We start from the raw sequence: 15,129 nt of genomic DNA, 5'->3' as shown, positions 1-15,129 counted from the left end.
TGGCATGCCCACCAATCTGTAGTGCCCACATAAGGGAATGAACGCCACCTTACACTCCTTCCCTTCCTGATTTCATACCAAGCTTAAAACACCCAGAGATCCGGTTTCTTGCACATGATGGCTACACTGAGCTGGTCAAGCAAACCTGGAATGGACCTGTGGTGCTGAAGGCCCCATAACTCTTGTGGAACCACAGCTTCCAGCTTTGTCCTCCACGTTGGTCCCTTTAACTTCCCCCAGCAAGTTTTTTCTTAACTTTTTGGCCACACCACACGGGCATGCAGGATCTTAGTTCCCCAACCAGGAATCGAACCCATGCCCCCTGCAGTGGGGAAGGGAGTCTTAATCACTGGACTGCCAGGGAAGACCTCCCTCCCAGAAAGTCTTTTAAGTTCAATAGGCCAACTTCCCTGCGATCAGCAGCTCCATGCTTGGTGCACAGGAAAGACACTTGATCATCAATCCATATGTCATCTTTTCTCCTACATGGCAGATCTTTAGTTCCTTTTAGGAACTAAAGACTTCTAGGAACTAAAGACTAAAGAACTGCTAGGACTTCGGAGAACCCCCAGTTTTCTGAAATGGACAGTCTGCCCTAGTTCAGATACCAGGGCATTCATTTAAAGGTAGAGCTTTATTATGTCATACAGCCAACCCCCAGAAGGAGCACTGTAGTTCTGCAGTGTAGCTCTGGAAATGCCTTTAGAGAATTTGAGGTGTCAGAGCCCACACTGTTTTGCTAGGTGCTGGAACCAAGTTTGCCATAACCGCAAAATTACTGGGAGGGGGTGTCAGTTTACATTTCTGTACTTGCTCTAGAACGGAAAAAGCTCCCCTAGGAGGTACTTTTATTTTTTACCTTTTGTGGTTTTGGTTTGTTTGTTTGAATTGAAGACACGTGGAAGAAACCCAAACCCGACAGCCTGAAAATTGTGTTTATTGTATCTGGTGAAAAGATGCTGATTGGCCTAGACGTTTCAGAGCAGAAGGTGGAATCCATCAGCTTTTAAGAAGCCCCCTTTCAAAAAATCAATCGGCCTCAAACCGCCCTTCTATTCCATACATCCTCGCTTGACTTGTTTTACAAGTATGCTCGTTAATGTCAAGACGTCACCCTAACTCTGAAATAGGCGAGGAGGAAATGGCAAAGGGCATCCTTGTTTTAAAGGTGCGGATACCACGGCGGGCAAGCAACCATTATCAGGCCATACTTTCTGGCTCCCTGCCGGGGCTCCCCCCTCCAAAATCACCAAATCACCCACTCATTTGTTTGCATAGCGGCCTGCGCCCACCCAGCTCTGCCCCGCCCCGGAGAACACCCTAGTTTTGAGCAGATCCAGCAAACGGGGTTCCCGGGACCCTCTGTTAGAGCGAACCACGGTAAGTCCCCGAGCGTGCCAGGGCCGCAGGACGAGGCCTCCCGCCGAGGGGCGACCCCAGGCCCGAGCGACGCGGGACGTGGACCGAAACCCTCGGGAGGGCCGGGCGCCGACAGCTGCACCGCCCCGTCACGTGACGCCGCTCCCGGGCCGCCCCGCGCCTGCGCAGACGGGACCAGGGGTTGCGGGGTGGGCGGGGGCGGGGGCGGGCGCGGCCAGCTGACTGACAGCTCGCGCTGGCCGGCGCCTCAGAAGGACCCGGCTCTGGGGCCGGAGCAGTGGCCGCATTCCCGAGCCCGACGGCGCCCGCTCGCTCCTCGTCTGCCCGGCCGGCCGGCCGGGCCCCGCCGCGGTGAGAGGGGACCCTGCCAGGGGCCGAGAGGGGAAGGCGTGCCGGGTTCTCCCGGCGGCGAGGGGGCTCTCCGAGGGGCGACAGCTGGAGCGCCCAGGGACCGGCGGGTGAGGGACCGTGGGGTGGGGTCGAGGGCCTCTGGGGTTTCTGCAGGAAATGGGAAGGCGGGGCAGGAGCCCACCGTGTCAGGAGCAGTGCGATACCTGTGGGGGGGGGGGGGTTGGACAAGGTGTCCCCGCTCCCCGGTGGCTGACGGTGTCGCCAGGTGGCTTAGGGATGGAGCCGGTTCCCCCCCCCCCGCCCCCCTCCGCCCTGCCTCGACTCCTGGAAGGGCGTGCTGGGGAGGGGTGCGTGGGACCGGGATGGGAAAGACATTTGCCAAGTTGTGCTGTGTGTTGGATTTTAAGTTTGCTGTCCCTCTGCTCCTGGGGTGGCAGCTGGGGGCGGCATGGGGGCCAAGGAGAAAGGGCTCAGCTTGTGCCTTCCCAGGGCCCCCTCCTCCCCAGGCTCAGGAAGCAGGAGGAGCTTCGCAGAGGGGCCAGCACTACCGACACAGTGTTACAGGCTGTTTGGAACAGCTGGTTCAGGGTGGCCTGCACCAGCGTCCAGGGTCTTGGAAAGGACAGGATGCGGTCTTTCTGGAGCTGGGTGCGAGTTGCCCCTTGGAGGGGTCTGGGTTTCCCTGGGTTGTACGTTGATTGGATTTGGGAAGAGGAAGAGGACTTGGCAGTGGGCACCAGCCAGCTCCTATGACTGTGCTTAAGTGTGAGGCCAGGGTGCCAGCCTGCAGACTGGGCAGGAACTCACCTCTGAGCTGGCACAGGTGAGGTGCTTGACATGCAGGCTGTCCCTGAGGCGAGTCAGCGTTTGGAGGCAAGCCAACAGCTGTCAGGGACCAGGCTGCTGTAGCCAGACCGCCCTCCAGACCATTGTCACCTAATGCGAAGGTTTTGGGCTCATTTGCTGAGAGGCACCCCCTCCCTCACCCTAAACCAGGGCAGCCAAGATGCTTAACACCGAATTAAGCAAAGAAAAAAAATCCAGTTGTATTACACGTGAGCGCTTCTTCCCATCTTTTCACGGTTCTGTTTGGAAGTGTATGTTCTCCCATTGTTCCATCTCTCCCTTGGGCTGTCACTGGTTTTTATTTCCACCTTGTGCGGAAATAGGACTGCTTACGCATTTGAAACACAGGGCTACCGGCTATTGAGATCAGCTCACGATGAGAAAGTTGACTCATAAGATTCTCTTTTTCCATTAAGGAAATGAAGATGGCTAAGGACTCAGGCATAGACACTTTAGCGAGCAGCAGGTTAACTTCTTATTTGGTTCTGGAGTCCATTCCTGTGTTTTGTTTTGTTTTTTGCAGTGTTTGTCTTTTGTATGGCCTGTGTGAGTTAATGTGAAGATAGTTCATATTACTTGAGAACATAACGACTAAGGCCAATGAAAAGCTACTCGGTGACCTGAGTAAATCACCAACATTAAATAACTTGCTTCGGATTTCCAGAGAGTGGAGGGTATCCACAGATATTAGATGTGCTTGTTTTTGCATGACAATAGCTTTGGTTCTTTGAAGGTAAATTGCTTTGGGGTGACCCCAGATGGCTCTGAGCGTACTTCTTTTAGGATAGTCTTTAGGAAGGGTTTAGGGTGGGATGAGTCATGCTACATGCCTCCCCATCCTCCCTCAAAAAAGAAAATAATCCAGTTAAAAGAACCATCAGAAGCAGCCTGGGAAGAGAAAAGGTCAGGAAAAGTCAACCCTCATGACATGCAAAGGGAGGGGTAAAAATCCTTTTTGCCAATGATAACCCCTCACGTTTACGGGACGGAGTAATTTGCAAACGTCTTTCACACAGAATCTTAATTGATCTTCACAAATGTCACAGAGGAGGAAACTGAGGCTAAGTGACTTGCTCAAGGTCACTTAGCTACTAGGGGGCAAAGCAGAGCGTTAATCCTAGCCATGTGACACCAGATGCAGTGGCCCGTCACCACTCTGCCGAGTGGGCTGTGGGAAGGATGAGGACAGATTACACACACATCCCAGGGCCCTAGGGCTTTCCCAGCATCCTCCTCTCCCACCGCTTGCCCCACCTGCTAAGTCAGCTTGGCTCGCAGGTGTGGATTCTCTTCACCACTTCCCTCTATCCCAGGCTTGGCAGTCTGCGCCTACTCAGATTTGTTTAAGTCTTTGAGAAATCTAGTGGGAAGTATGATTGCAGGGAGTGTCTTTTGCCCAAGCGCTCAGTGTTTCCTAATAGTCTAGGTGTCTTCAGCCATGTGATGCAAGAGACCAAAGCAATTCTAGGGAAACTTACCATAATCATTTTCCTTGTCCTCCACCCGGAAGAAAAATGCAGTGGTTGTGAAACCTGAGGAGTTGGCCCAGTACTTTTGTTTATTTTATCCAGTTTTTTATGCATGGCATTGTTTGCGTTATGGTGACACTTTTTTTTTTTTTAAAGAGGGCACAGCTGTTCTCATTAGGGAAGAATAAGCTTGAATCCTGTTTTCTCGATCTGAGCATCTAGATCTGAAAAAGGACACCAGCGGAGGTTATCTGAGATGTGTTCCAGCAGGTCAGTGCTACAAAACAGAATTAAAACCAAGGCAATCTTGGGGCACGTCAATGGACATGTAGATCTGGAATGACCGAGGTGGAAGTTCTCATCTACTTCATGCTTAGAATATCGAGTTCTTTTCTGGGCATCACATTTAATGAAGGACATAGAAAAAAACATCAGGCATATTTACTGGAAATTGCTACAGTGGGGAATGAATTAGAGCTGGTAAGCCTGGAAATCTTGGGAGCCATGATTCAGGAATGTCATTTATCAGACTTGTTCTGTGAGGGTCCAAGATCCCAAGAATGAAAGGACAAAAGTTATACTTAAAAAGACTTCAGTTATAAGAACTTTATGGTGTCAGAGTGATCTTTTAAAAACGAAGAATCAAATCATGTCTCTCCCCAGTGACTTCTCAGTAGTCTTGCGGTCAGATGCAAACTACTTACCTGGGTCTACTATACGAGGACTGACTGACCTTCCTTGTTCCTCCAGCTTCATCAATTAACCCTCTCTCACTCTCTCACAGAAGTCCCTCTTTCTTTCTGTGCTTTGTCCAGGTCTAGCTTGCTCTGCCTCAGGTCCTTGCACTGGCTCTTCCTCCGGCCAGATTCTCCGTGGCTGACTCCTTGTCATTCAGGTCGCTGGTCCAGTATCACATGCTTAGTGGGACCTTCCCTAACAATATAAATAATTTCATCCTGGTCCCCAACCCACTCACTGGTGTTACGGTGTTCTACTTTCTTCAAAACATCAGAAATGGCCTTATTTGTAAGTGCTTTTATTGTCTGCTCCCTGTTTTACCGTTGTATCAACAGTGCTCCAAACCGTGCCTGCCTGGCACGTAGTAGGTGCTCAATGAATATTTGTTGAATGAATGATTTTATGACAGACCTTTTCGAAGATGGGAGGGGTTGCTGCATTGGTAGATACTAAACTAGTCGTCTTTTACTAGAGACAGCCATCCACAGGCTGGCTAGCTGACCATCGGGCAAGAGAATTCAAGCCTTAGATAGACAGTATAACCAGATTCCTTTCTGTATGAGTCTCCTAGGTCTGCTGTAACAAAGTACCACAGACTGGGGGCCTTAAAGCAACAGATATTCTCTTACGGATCTGGAGGCAAGACATCCAAAATCAAGGTGTCAGCAGGGTTGGTTCCTTCTTGGGGGCTCAGCGGGAGCGTCTGTTCGGGGCCCCCTCCCAGCCTCTGGGGGTTTCCAGCCATCCTTTCTGTTCCTCAGCTTGCAGCTGCATGACTCCTACTCCTGCCTCTGTGGTCACATGGCCTTCTCCGCACGTGCGTGCGTGCATGTATGTGTGTGTGTGTGTGTGTGTGTTTTCACATTATCTTCCCTCTGTGTGTGTCTCTCTGTCTCCTCTCTTCTTGTAAGGACACCAGTCAAATGGGATTTGGGGCCCACCCTATTCCATAATGACTTTATCTTAACTAATTACATCTGCAAAGACCCTGTTTCCAAATAAGGTCCCATTCACAGGTTCCAGGGCTTCGGACTTCCTCTCCTTTCATTGTTCAATTCAATGCATAACACCTTCTAACTTCGAGATCCATTGACCTTTTAAAGGGAAGAACTGGCAGGAGGGGCTGGGTTGTTTTTCAGGCTAAGGACATGGTTTTGGATGTTTGTGCCCCAAGCAACTCGCAACTGACAGCTTGTGATCTGTGTGTGTCCCAGGTGAGGGGAGGGAAGGTCTGAGCCGTTGAGTGACTTGCCGGAGGTCGTGCAGGACCCGACCAGCCTCCTGACTGATTGCAGAGCCCGTGGCCTCTCCTCCCCTCCCCCATCCGCCAGTGGCAGGCCTTTCTCGTGGCTCCGGCCCAGGTTAGGATGTGGGTTTCTCTGATGGCTCTTCAGGGGCCCTGGAGGGATGATTTCCTCCCTTGGCCTTCTGCTTTACCCCGTCGTCCTTGTGGTAGAGGAGTGGCTCACTGACAGTGAGATAAACGGTGCAGCTGGACATGATGTTCCCAGGTCAGACCTCGCGCAGCTGGTCAAAGCCGGAGGCCACAACATCAGAGAAGTCGCGTTTTTCCTTTGTTGGGCTTTTCCAGTGGTTCTGAGGGGCTTTTAAGTAAGGTCTGGAGAACTCTGAGTTGCAGTGTCTCAGATTTTGACCCTGAGAAAGTATTGCCGATGTTCTAAAGATGAGCCGTGCAGGAGTTCGTAGAGAGACTTTTCTGATTAGGGCCCCGGGGGCGGGGGCGGTGAGAGCAGGGCAGGCTGCCAGCGAGATAGCCAACGCGACTGGTCCGTTCGCCTTCAGGACCTTTTTGTTTCTGGCTCTGTCTCACCCAAATACCCAATATCCCCCTCTCCCTTATTTCATTTTTTGTTGGCTGGGTCATACATGCAGACGGTACAAAACTCAAATAATACAGAAAGATGTCCAGTGAAAAGTGGTTTCTGTCACTGCTTCCCCTACCCTCCCCCAGCTTCCCAGTCTCTTCCCCAGTGGCACCATCTCCACCAGTTTCTTCTGTCTCCTTGCAAAGACCTTGCTGTCCTTTGCTCTCCCCAAGTATCACCTCCACCCCGCCCCACCCCACGGGCTGTGCTCCCATCCCTGCTTTCCGTTCCTCCTTCCTCCGGCCTTTTTAGACCCCGCGGGCTGTGCTCCCATCCCTGCTTTCCGTTCCTCCTTCCTCCGGCCTTTTCAGACCCCTTGCTGTGGGCACCTGAGAGGCTGGTCTGTTCCCAGGTGCTGAGAGCTAATGACACCACCTCAGCCAGGAGTTTTATATTTAGACGGGAGGTGCTTCAATGAGTCTGTAACGGTAAAATGTGGGGCTTTCAGGGAAGAGTGTGGGGAAAGAGCTTGTATTTATGGGGTGCTTTTTGGATCGGGTTCCTTGAACTTCAGGGTTAGCCCTGATGAAGAGGTGCGTACAGAGACTCAGGGAAGGAAGGAGGGAGGGGCAGTTGATGGTGTGTTTCCCCCTGGGGATCGAGATGGTGTCTTTCCAGCTCGGATTTGCTGTGCCGGGTGCTCTCTGGGGGGTGTCCCTAAACCTCACAAGAACACTAATGGGGGAGCTGCTGATACCCTCCCCGTTTCACAGGTGAGAAAGCCGAGGCGCAGAGAGGCGGAGGCCTCCGTCACATCTGCTTGTAAGGGCAGAGCTGGCTCGCAGCTCCAGGCAGGTTCAGTCCAGGTACCAAAGCTGCGTGTACATGTCGTCTCCCCTGAGTTTGGTGGTATCTTCACAGCTCTCAAAAGGCAGCGTGATCCCAGTGTGGCACACGGGTGAGACTCCATGTTGTGCCCCAGAGGAGGAACCTCACAGAAGGAAAATCTGTCACCCCTCAGGCTTTCTGGGCTCATTCAAGAAATGTTCTCCTGCCTCTAAAGACGCAAAATGATGGGACTTCCCTGGCGGTTCAGTGGTTAAGTCTTCACCTTCCAATGCAGGAGGTGTGGGTTTGATCCCTGGTGGGGGAGCTGAGATCCCACATGCCTCATGGCCAAACAACCAAAACAAAGCAGAAGCAATATTGTAACCAATTCAGTTAAGACTGAAAAAAACAAGGATGCAAAACGAATGACCAAGACTCATCCCACCGTAGGGATAATCTCCAACAAAAGCTGAAAGAAATGGTAAATTCGGAGGGGAAAAAAAGAGAGAGAGAAAAGGGGATTATTTTTTTCTCCTCTTTACCAAATCCACATGCGCAAGCTCGTGCCTGGGTGCAGGTCGTGTTCCTCAGGGACAGCCTTTCACAGACAGGTGTGCTCTGAGGCCTTTGCATCACAGCCTGGCATGAGTCAGAGAAGATGACTCACCAGTAGCAAAAATGACCAATGAGCTGGGGAAAAAGGAGACTCTAGGATCAGCAGAGCAAAGGGAAAATACCAGGGTAAATGAGCTTGGAGGGCTGCCGTACAGCTGACATCCTTGAGCGAGAGGCTTTGGGAGTAAAGCAGGGAGGCTAAGATCAAAAATAGGGCCCAAGAAAAGTGGGGGAAAAACCGCACCAGAGAAGAAAACGGAACGGAACTGTGCGTTCATAGTAAATGCCAAGACTGAAGTAAAAGAATTAAGTGAGATCAGAACAGTGAAAACCTAAGACCCCTCCCCGCTTAGTTCGTGTGGTGGTGTACAGGAATAGGAAACCCGTCCACGGAGGAAAGCTGGTCTGGTTCCCTCTCTGCTCTAGGAGCGGGTAGATCATGCTGAACTTCTTGAAGCAGCAGGATCGCTCTTAGAACCCCGAGGCTCGGTGTGGGCGATGAAAAACTTCAGGGCCACCCCTGGTCGGGGAACTAAGATCCCGCATGCCGTGCGGTGAGGCCAAAAAGAAAAAGAAAAAGAAAAAAATTTCACTAATCTGAAAGAAGAAAGTGAGGAGGACGAAAGAGGTCGTGTACATAATCAAAATCTAATGTAAGGGGAATTAACAAGAGTCCTGTGCCCTGTGGCAAAGACCTCCTCTCTCAGGTCACGTCGAGGGGCTGAAAGCCGAGGGGTCCCGCTAGGTTGAGCCCTCCCGCCTGGTGGTCCTGCTCTGTCCTCGCCTCCGTGCCTGTCGACTCTCTGCACGGCCATCCGAGTGCAGCATCTTTGCAAAATCGGAAACAGACTGTGGTGTTCCCCTGGTGCAAACCCTCCATTGCTCTCCCGTTGTTGCTGGGGTGAAATCCCGACTCCTTAACTTGGCTCCCAAGCCCCTACCTAGTGCACGGCCTGCAGCTCTGCCAGCCTCAGCCGGGCCAAGTTCATTCCCGCCGCAGAGCCCGTAAACTTGTCATTTCCTGGGGCCGAGGACGCTGGTGGTGGAGGTCTCTCAGGCTGAGCCACATGCATGGGCTTCAGCTTCTAGCAGCCGCGCGAAACAAGTAAAGGAAACAGGCCCAGTTAATTTTGCTAGTAGACTTTATTTAATCCAAGATATCCAGAATATTATCGTTGACATATCTAATCAACATAAAAATTATTAATGAGACAGCGTACGTTCTCTTTCTGCGCTAAGTCTGGGATCTGCGTGGTTGGCACGTCTCAGTTTGAACGAGCCACATTCCCTGGCTCAGTGACCACACGGGGACAGTGGCTGCAGCTCCAACCTGCTAGTGCTTCATTCACAGCACTTATGACGGACCATGATGCCGTCTGTTTACCTCTGTTCTCTGACTTGAGCACACGCTCCTGGAGGCCCGGACTTTCGTTTGCCTTGTCCACGTGGCCCAGCACCTGGCACCCTGTGATGCTCAAGAATGTTTATTGAGTGATCAAATAAACACATGACCGAACAAACGAACTCACCTCCATCCTCTTCCTGTCCCAGAGGCAACTCAGTAGTTAGTGCCATTTGGAGCCTCTTCTGATCAGGGAGATTGCATGCACAGGGTTCCCTGCTTCTTGTAGGTCCCTAACTGTTTCCTATCGGGACTTGTGTATTGTCAAAGGCCCATCATGATTGTTCTTTATTGGGCTTTTTTGGGGGGAGTGACAGTGATACTAACGAGAGAAGGATTTTCAAAAGGAAGCAGTTAACAGGATTGAGACCCTGGTGTTGTTACTGCTAGGAGTTAATCTAGATCAGGGATTTCAACTGGGGACGACATCTAGGGACCTTTTGGTTGTCACGACTGGGGGTTGCTTCCGGCATCCAGTGGGTGGAGGCAAGGGATGCTTCTAACCGTGCTACAGCTTGGCCCATGGGACAGATCCCACCACCAAGAATTACCCAGCCTGCGTGTTGATGGAGTCACTGTTGGAAGCCCTGCTGTAGACCAGTGCAGCTCCGCATTGGCTGCGTTTCTGAATTGCCTCTGGTAACGTCAGGGAGGTTATTAGTCTCCAGAAGCTTGACAGGTTCTATGCCGGGCCCCATCCTTTCATTCCCTTGTCTCTCTTTCATGTAAACCGGCCCCTACTTATCATTTATTTTCCTAAAAGGATAGCCCAAACGGGAGCTGTCTCCAGCTAAAGCCCTTGAGATGAAAGAAAATCAGCTCCACGTCTACAGCATGAATTAGAATTCTGCAGAGAAGACGTCTGGAGAAGCCCATGCCTCGCGAACCATGGATCAATGCACTTTAAGCCCTTGGAGGCCGTTTGGAAAGCTTTGAAGCAACGCAGCGGCAGAAACCCATCTCTTTTCACCTACATTGAAATAAACATCTGTCAACTACACTTTCAAACAAACAAACAAACACGTATTTATACTCAGAAGCAGGACTGGAGTGCAAAATTACATATATTTCAATTCTTGTTCAATGTTAAGGCCCCCCAAAATAAGAGAATTCAGCTCTCATAGTATTGTGGGTAGAAAAGGGATTGATTATATATGTTTCGATTTTAAGGTTTGGGGGAATACTTGCAAATAGAGAGTTGTGGTAGACTTGGCAATATTTTTTATCTTTCCCAGTCCTCTGACTAGTTCTGAATAAGTCTGAACAGTTGTGTGTGTGTGTCGGGTGGTTCCCACCACCCCTCGCCTGCTGCTTCGTGCTGTTTTCTCCTGCAGTGTCTTCCCTTGTCTGACTGTCAGGCTCCTACCAGATTTGACCCAAGCGCTGCAGTCTCAGTCTCCCCAGGCAGCATCGAAGGCTCTGCTTCTGGGCTTCCATGCACGTCTGCATCCTGGAATTACAGCACTTGTCCCGTTGCTGTAATCATTTACTTATGTCTGTGTCTTCTTAGATTGTGTTTGGGAAAGGAAGGCCCATATCCTCTTCATCTTTGTATCCCCAGGACTTAATCACAGTTCACAGGACATGGTAGGGGCTTCATAAATGTCTGTCGCATGAATGACCTGAACGCTACAAGATAACACCTTTTATCTGTCACGCTGGTACGGCCTCCATCCGAGAAGTGAGGCAGCGGCTCTGTTCTTGGCCTTGGATGGTGAAGTTGCAGGACTCGGCACTGAGCGGAGATGACAAACCAGTCCCAGGGTAGTAGTGGCCCCGCATAGTCCCTGGGTGTCTGTTTTAGTCGGCTGGTGACACTGTGGGCGGAAAGTGTGGGTTCCAGACGCAGCTCTGTGTGCACCGCTGTGCGGCTTTGCTGACACGCCATCCCCCTGTCCCTTCCCTGCCCTGGGTCTCCATTTCCCATCTTAGGGCAGCTTCCACGAGTCTGTGCCTTTCCCCTGAACCTCTTGTCTGCCGCCCCATCCCTTTCTTGTCTGTCTGCCAGCCGCCACCGTCTTCTGTAAATCTGAAGTCTCATCCAAGCCTAAAATCTTGGGGTTTTATTCGAGTAAAACAAAATCTAGAATTACGTAGTGCGTAACGGTTTTGTTCCCGCTCCTTTGCAAACATCTCCTTTCTTCTTCTCTTTTTAAAATTAATTTATTTTATTTGTTTCATTTTTGGCTGTGTTGGGTCTTTGTTGCTGCGTGCGGGCTTTCTCTAGTTACGGCGAGCGGGGGCTACTCTTGGTTGTGGTGCGTGGGCTTCTCATTGTGGTGGCTTCTCTTGTTGCGGAGCACGGGCTCTAGGCGCGCGGACTTCAGTAGTTGTGTCACACGGGCTCATTCGTTGTGGCTCACGGGCTCAGTCGTGTGGTGCACGGGCTTAGTTGCTCCGTGGCATGTGGGATCTTCCCGGACCAGGGCTCGAACCTGTGTCCCCTGCATGGGCAGGCGGATTCTTTTTTTTTTTGTCACCATCATAAAAAATCATTTATTAGATGCCAAGTTGCACATCACATAGACAGTAACTACTGCCCAGTGAGAGCTTGAACTCTAGAGCTAAGACTGATGAGAATATACCAAAAATTATAAAATCAAAACATTAAACAAGGGCTTCCCTGGTGGCGCAGTGGTTGAGAGTCCACCTGACGATGCAGGGGACGCGGGTTCGTGCCCCGGTCCGGGAAGATCCCACATGCCGCGGAGCGGCTGGGCCCGTGAGCCATGGCCGCTGAGCCTGCGCGTCCGGAGCCTGTGCTCCGCAACGGGAGAGGCCGCAACAGTGAGAGGCCCGCGTACCGCCAAAAAAAAAAAAAAACATTAAACAAATAGCACAAGTGCTTCCAACAAACATATTACGTCTAAGGTGTCCAAAGGAACTAGAGATTGCAGCATATTCTCAGGTTTATATACCTGTATATTTATATCATATCCCCGCACCCCCTAGACTGTTAATAGGATGGATGTCAAAAGGAAGGATGTCAAAAAATACACGGCCTGTAGTCAGACAGGCCGTGAAAAGATGGGTCATGGTCATCCTGATACCAGATCAATAGCTCTCTCAATCTACAAAACTAAAACAGAGGAATATATACCCTTCTCATGAAGATCATTTAGTTACTTTTTAAACAGATGTCCAGGCAAAAACACTTCCCAGTGGAAATCCTATAGGCTTAACAAATTTAATGAACAATTTCAAATGGACTCTTTATTCAGATAAATACAACCTGCTTAGTACACGTATGCAGTAAACTGGCAGAGTACTTTGAGCAGAATCTGCAGTATCAGATTGCATGACGTGCTGCAGTCGTCAGAGCAGTGCCACTTGATTAGATGGAATAGCAGGAGTCAAAGACTCGAAACAGCATTTGCTGTGAAATGTCACTTGTGTTTAGTTTTAACTCCCTGAATGACTGGGTTAGCCATTTTCTATGTTAAATGCAGCGATGTGGATAGACTATTACCTACCGCAACAAAGCTGTGAACAAAACTATTTTGAGTTCAACTCCTTCAAGAATAACAATTAAATTGCACAGTTTCTTTAATTACAAAACGTGAACTGTTGACATCTGCATGCTACTGGAATAACGCTGGTTCATCAGTGATGCATGTTACGTAACCTGATAGTCCAGGAATCACATTAAGGACTTTGATACACATTTTCATCACTGCATCAACAACAAAACCCAAGAAATTTGTTCAACAGTTGAATTCTTCAGTACAGAGTTTTCACTCCGCCTGTGTCAACATCCATGCTGCGAAAGGTCGTGAACCAACCGTACCTAGCAATAAATTCCTGCATTTAGTTTTTCATCACTATATATATATTTTTTTGTTTTGTTTTTGTTTTTTTGTTGTTGTTGTTTTTGTTTCTTGCGGTACGCGGGCCTCTCACTGTTGTGGCCTCTCCCGTTGCGGAGCACAGGCTTCGGACGCGCAGGCTCAGCGGCCATGGCTCACGGGCCCAGCCGCTCTGCGGCATGTGGGATCTTCCCGGACCAGGGCACGAACCCGTGTCCCCTGCATCGGCAGGCGGACTCTCAACCGCTGCGCCACCAGGGAAGCCCTTCATCACTATATTAACTTTCATCCAAGTATTCATTAAAACTGACATGGTAGGATAACGATGTCTCTGAATTAATGACCATCTGTGGCATCTGTCAGTTAACGCTGTAAACAGAGGGTGAAAAAGCCGTCAGCATGAAAATAGCACGGGTCTCACTGACGGACACTGACCGCTTCCTTCAACTCCCTGTGCTCAGAGCAGCTCGAATTACATCCAGCAAATGGATTTCGGTGTAAGTGCCCAATAAAGCAACAACTGAAAAGATGCCTCTTTCACAGTCACTGCCACTCAGGGGTTTTATTTTCCTCTGCATACCAATCATTAACAATATTACACCGAAAAGGCATTTTAATTACACTCACGTATATATTAATGTCTTCGTAAAAGATATTTTTCTAATCTTTTATGGAGACCGTCTTTCTACACAATTCTAAGCACCTCAGACAGAGAGACTTGCTGAAGAAGAACCTATAGAAGACCTCGCTTTTTTAGTTGAGACCCCGAAGGCCCGGCAGACTGGTGTCCTGTATCCGAATGGTGGAGACATCAGAAACAATGAGCCAGGTGTGACTTTGACATCCAGAGCACAGGGTCTCAACTGTGGATCTGCAAACAAGAAGCAAAAGAAGGAGGAAGGGGGGGAAAGGAGTGGGTGAGCTGGGTTAGGGCTGCTGGTTTCCCTTTTCCTCACCAATGGTATCTTCGACTGGCGGATTCTTAAACACTGTGCCACCAGGGAAGCCTCTCCTTTATTCTTTTTTCTGTTTTTTTTCTCGACTGTGCCACGCGGCTGATGGGATCTTAGTTCCCTCACCGGGGATCGAACCCGTGCTCCCTGCATTGGAAACTCGGAATCCTAACCACTGGAACGCCAGGGAATTCCCAGTTCTTTTATTATTATTTTAAAATCGTTCAGTTTTTTTCCTGAAGGCCCTGAGTAACTAATATGAAAGCCTAGGATTTGTGGGTGAAAAGTGCTAAACGCTTCTTCTTTGCCTGTCTCTACTGAAATAGGAATTAGAAAACTTCTTTAAATGCTTTGGAATAAATGTCACATGGCTAAATCAGACGTTGCCTGTATCACTTCCAAACAGGAAGACCTGTAGCTCCGGTAGGGATTGGTGAGGGAGGCTTAATCCACTCCAGTGGTTGACGGCTCTTTGGAGCGTCCTTATCTGTACCCCAAATGAGCACAGTTACCTACTTGCCCTACAGCAAGGCTGTGGACTCAGACTCTGCTGGGGCTTATCTAGACTCTCGTATTTAGCTCTATGGCTTTAGACAGCTACTTAAAAATATCTATCTAAAAAGCTCTTTACACAGCTTTTCTAAGCCTTAAAGTTTCTTCAGCTGTAAAATGGGGATAATAATAACCTAGCTTCTGTGTTACAGGAGAATGAAATCAGGTTCTCAGCACAGAGCCCTTAGCTTAGGGCCTGGCGTGTCGTGAGCATACAATGAGTATTGGTTGCAATTATCAAAAAGTACTAAATAATAGTAATAGGAAAAGAACAGTCCAAGTCAGCTTGGCTTTCTCACGCCATTGTCGTTGGCGGAAGCAGCATTAGGGAGCGGTGGCTTTGACCTTCTAGAGAGAACGTCA

The 15,129-nt window shown here is 49.8% G+C and overlaps 1 protein-coding gene across 1 annotated transcript in view; it reads left to right on the top strand.

Annotated features, from left to right (window-relative positions):
• The first annotated feature begins 1,623 nt into the window (after positions 1-1,623).
• KIAA0513 overlaps positions 1,624-15,129 on the top strand; it is a 58,234-nt gene continuing 44,728 nt past the window's right edge. Inside the window, exon 1 of the mRNA XM_079908276.1 lies at positions 1,624-1,731. The gene's annotated coding sequence lies outside the window, so the exon portion shown is untranslated. The remainder of the gene's footprint in view (positions 1,732-15,129) is intronic.

The sequence above is a fragment of the Stenella coeruleoalba genome (assembly GCF_951394435.1).
Source record: "Stenella coeruleoalba genome assembly, chromosome: 20".
NCBI lineage: Eukaryota > Metazoa > Chordata > Mammalia > Artiodactyla > Delphinidae > Stenella > Stenella coeruleoalba.
The sequence above is the reverse complement of the archived record's forward strand: the minus strand, read 5'-3'. Positions and strand labels throughout refer to the sequence as shown.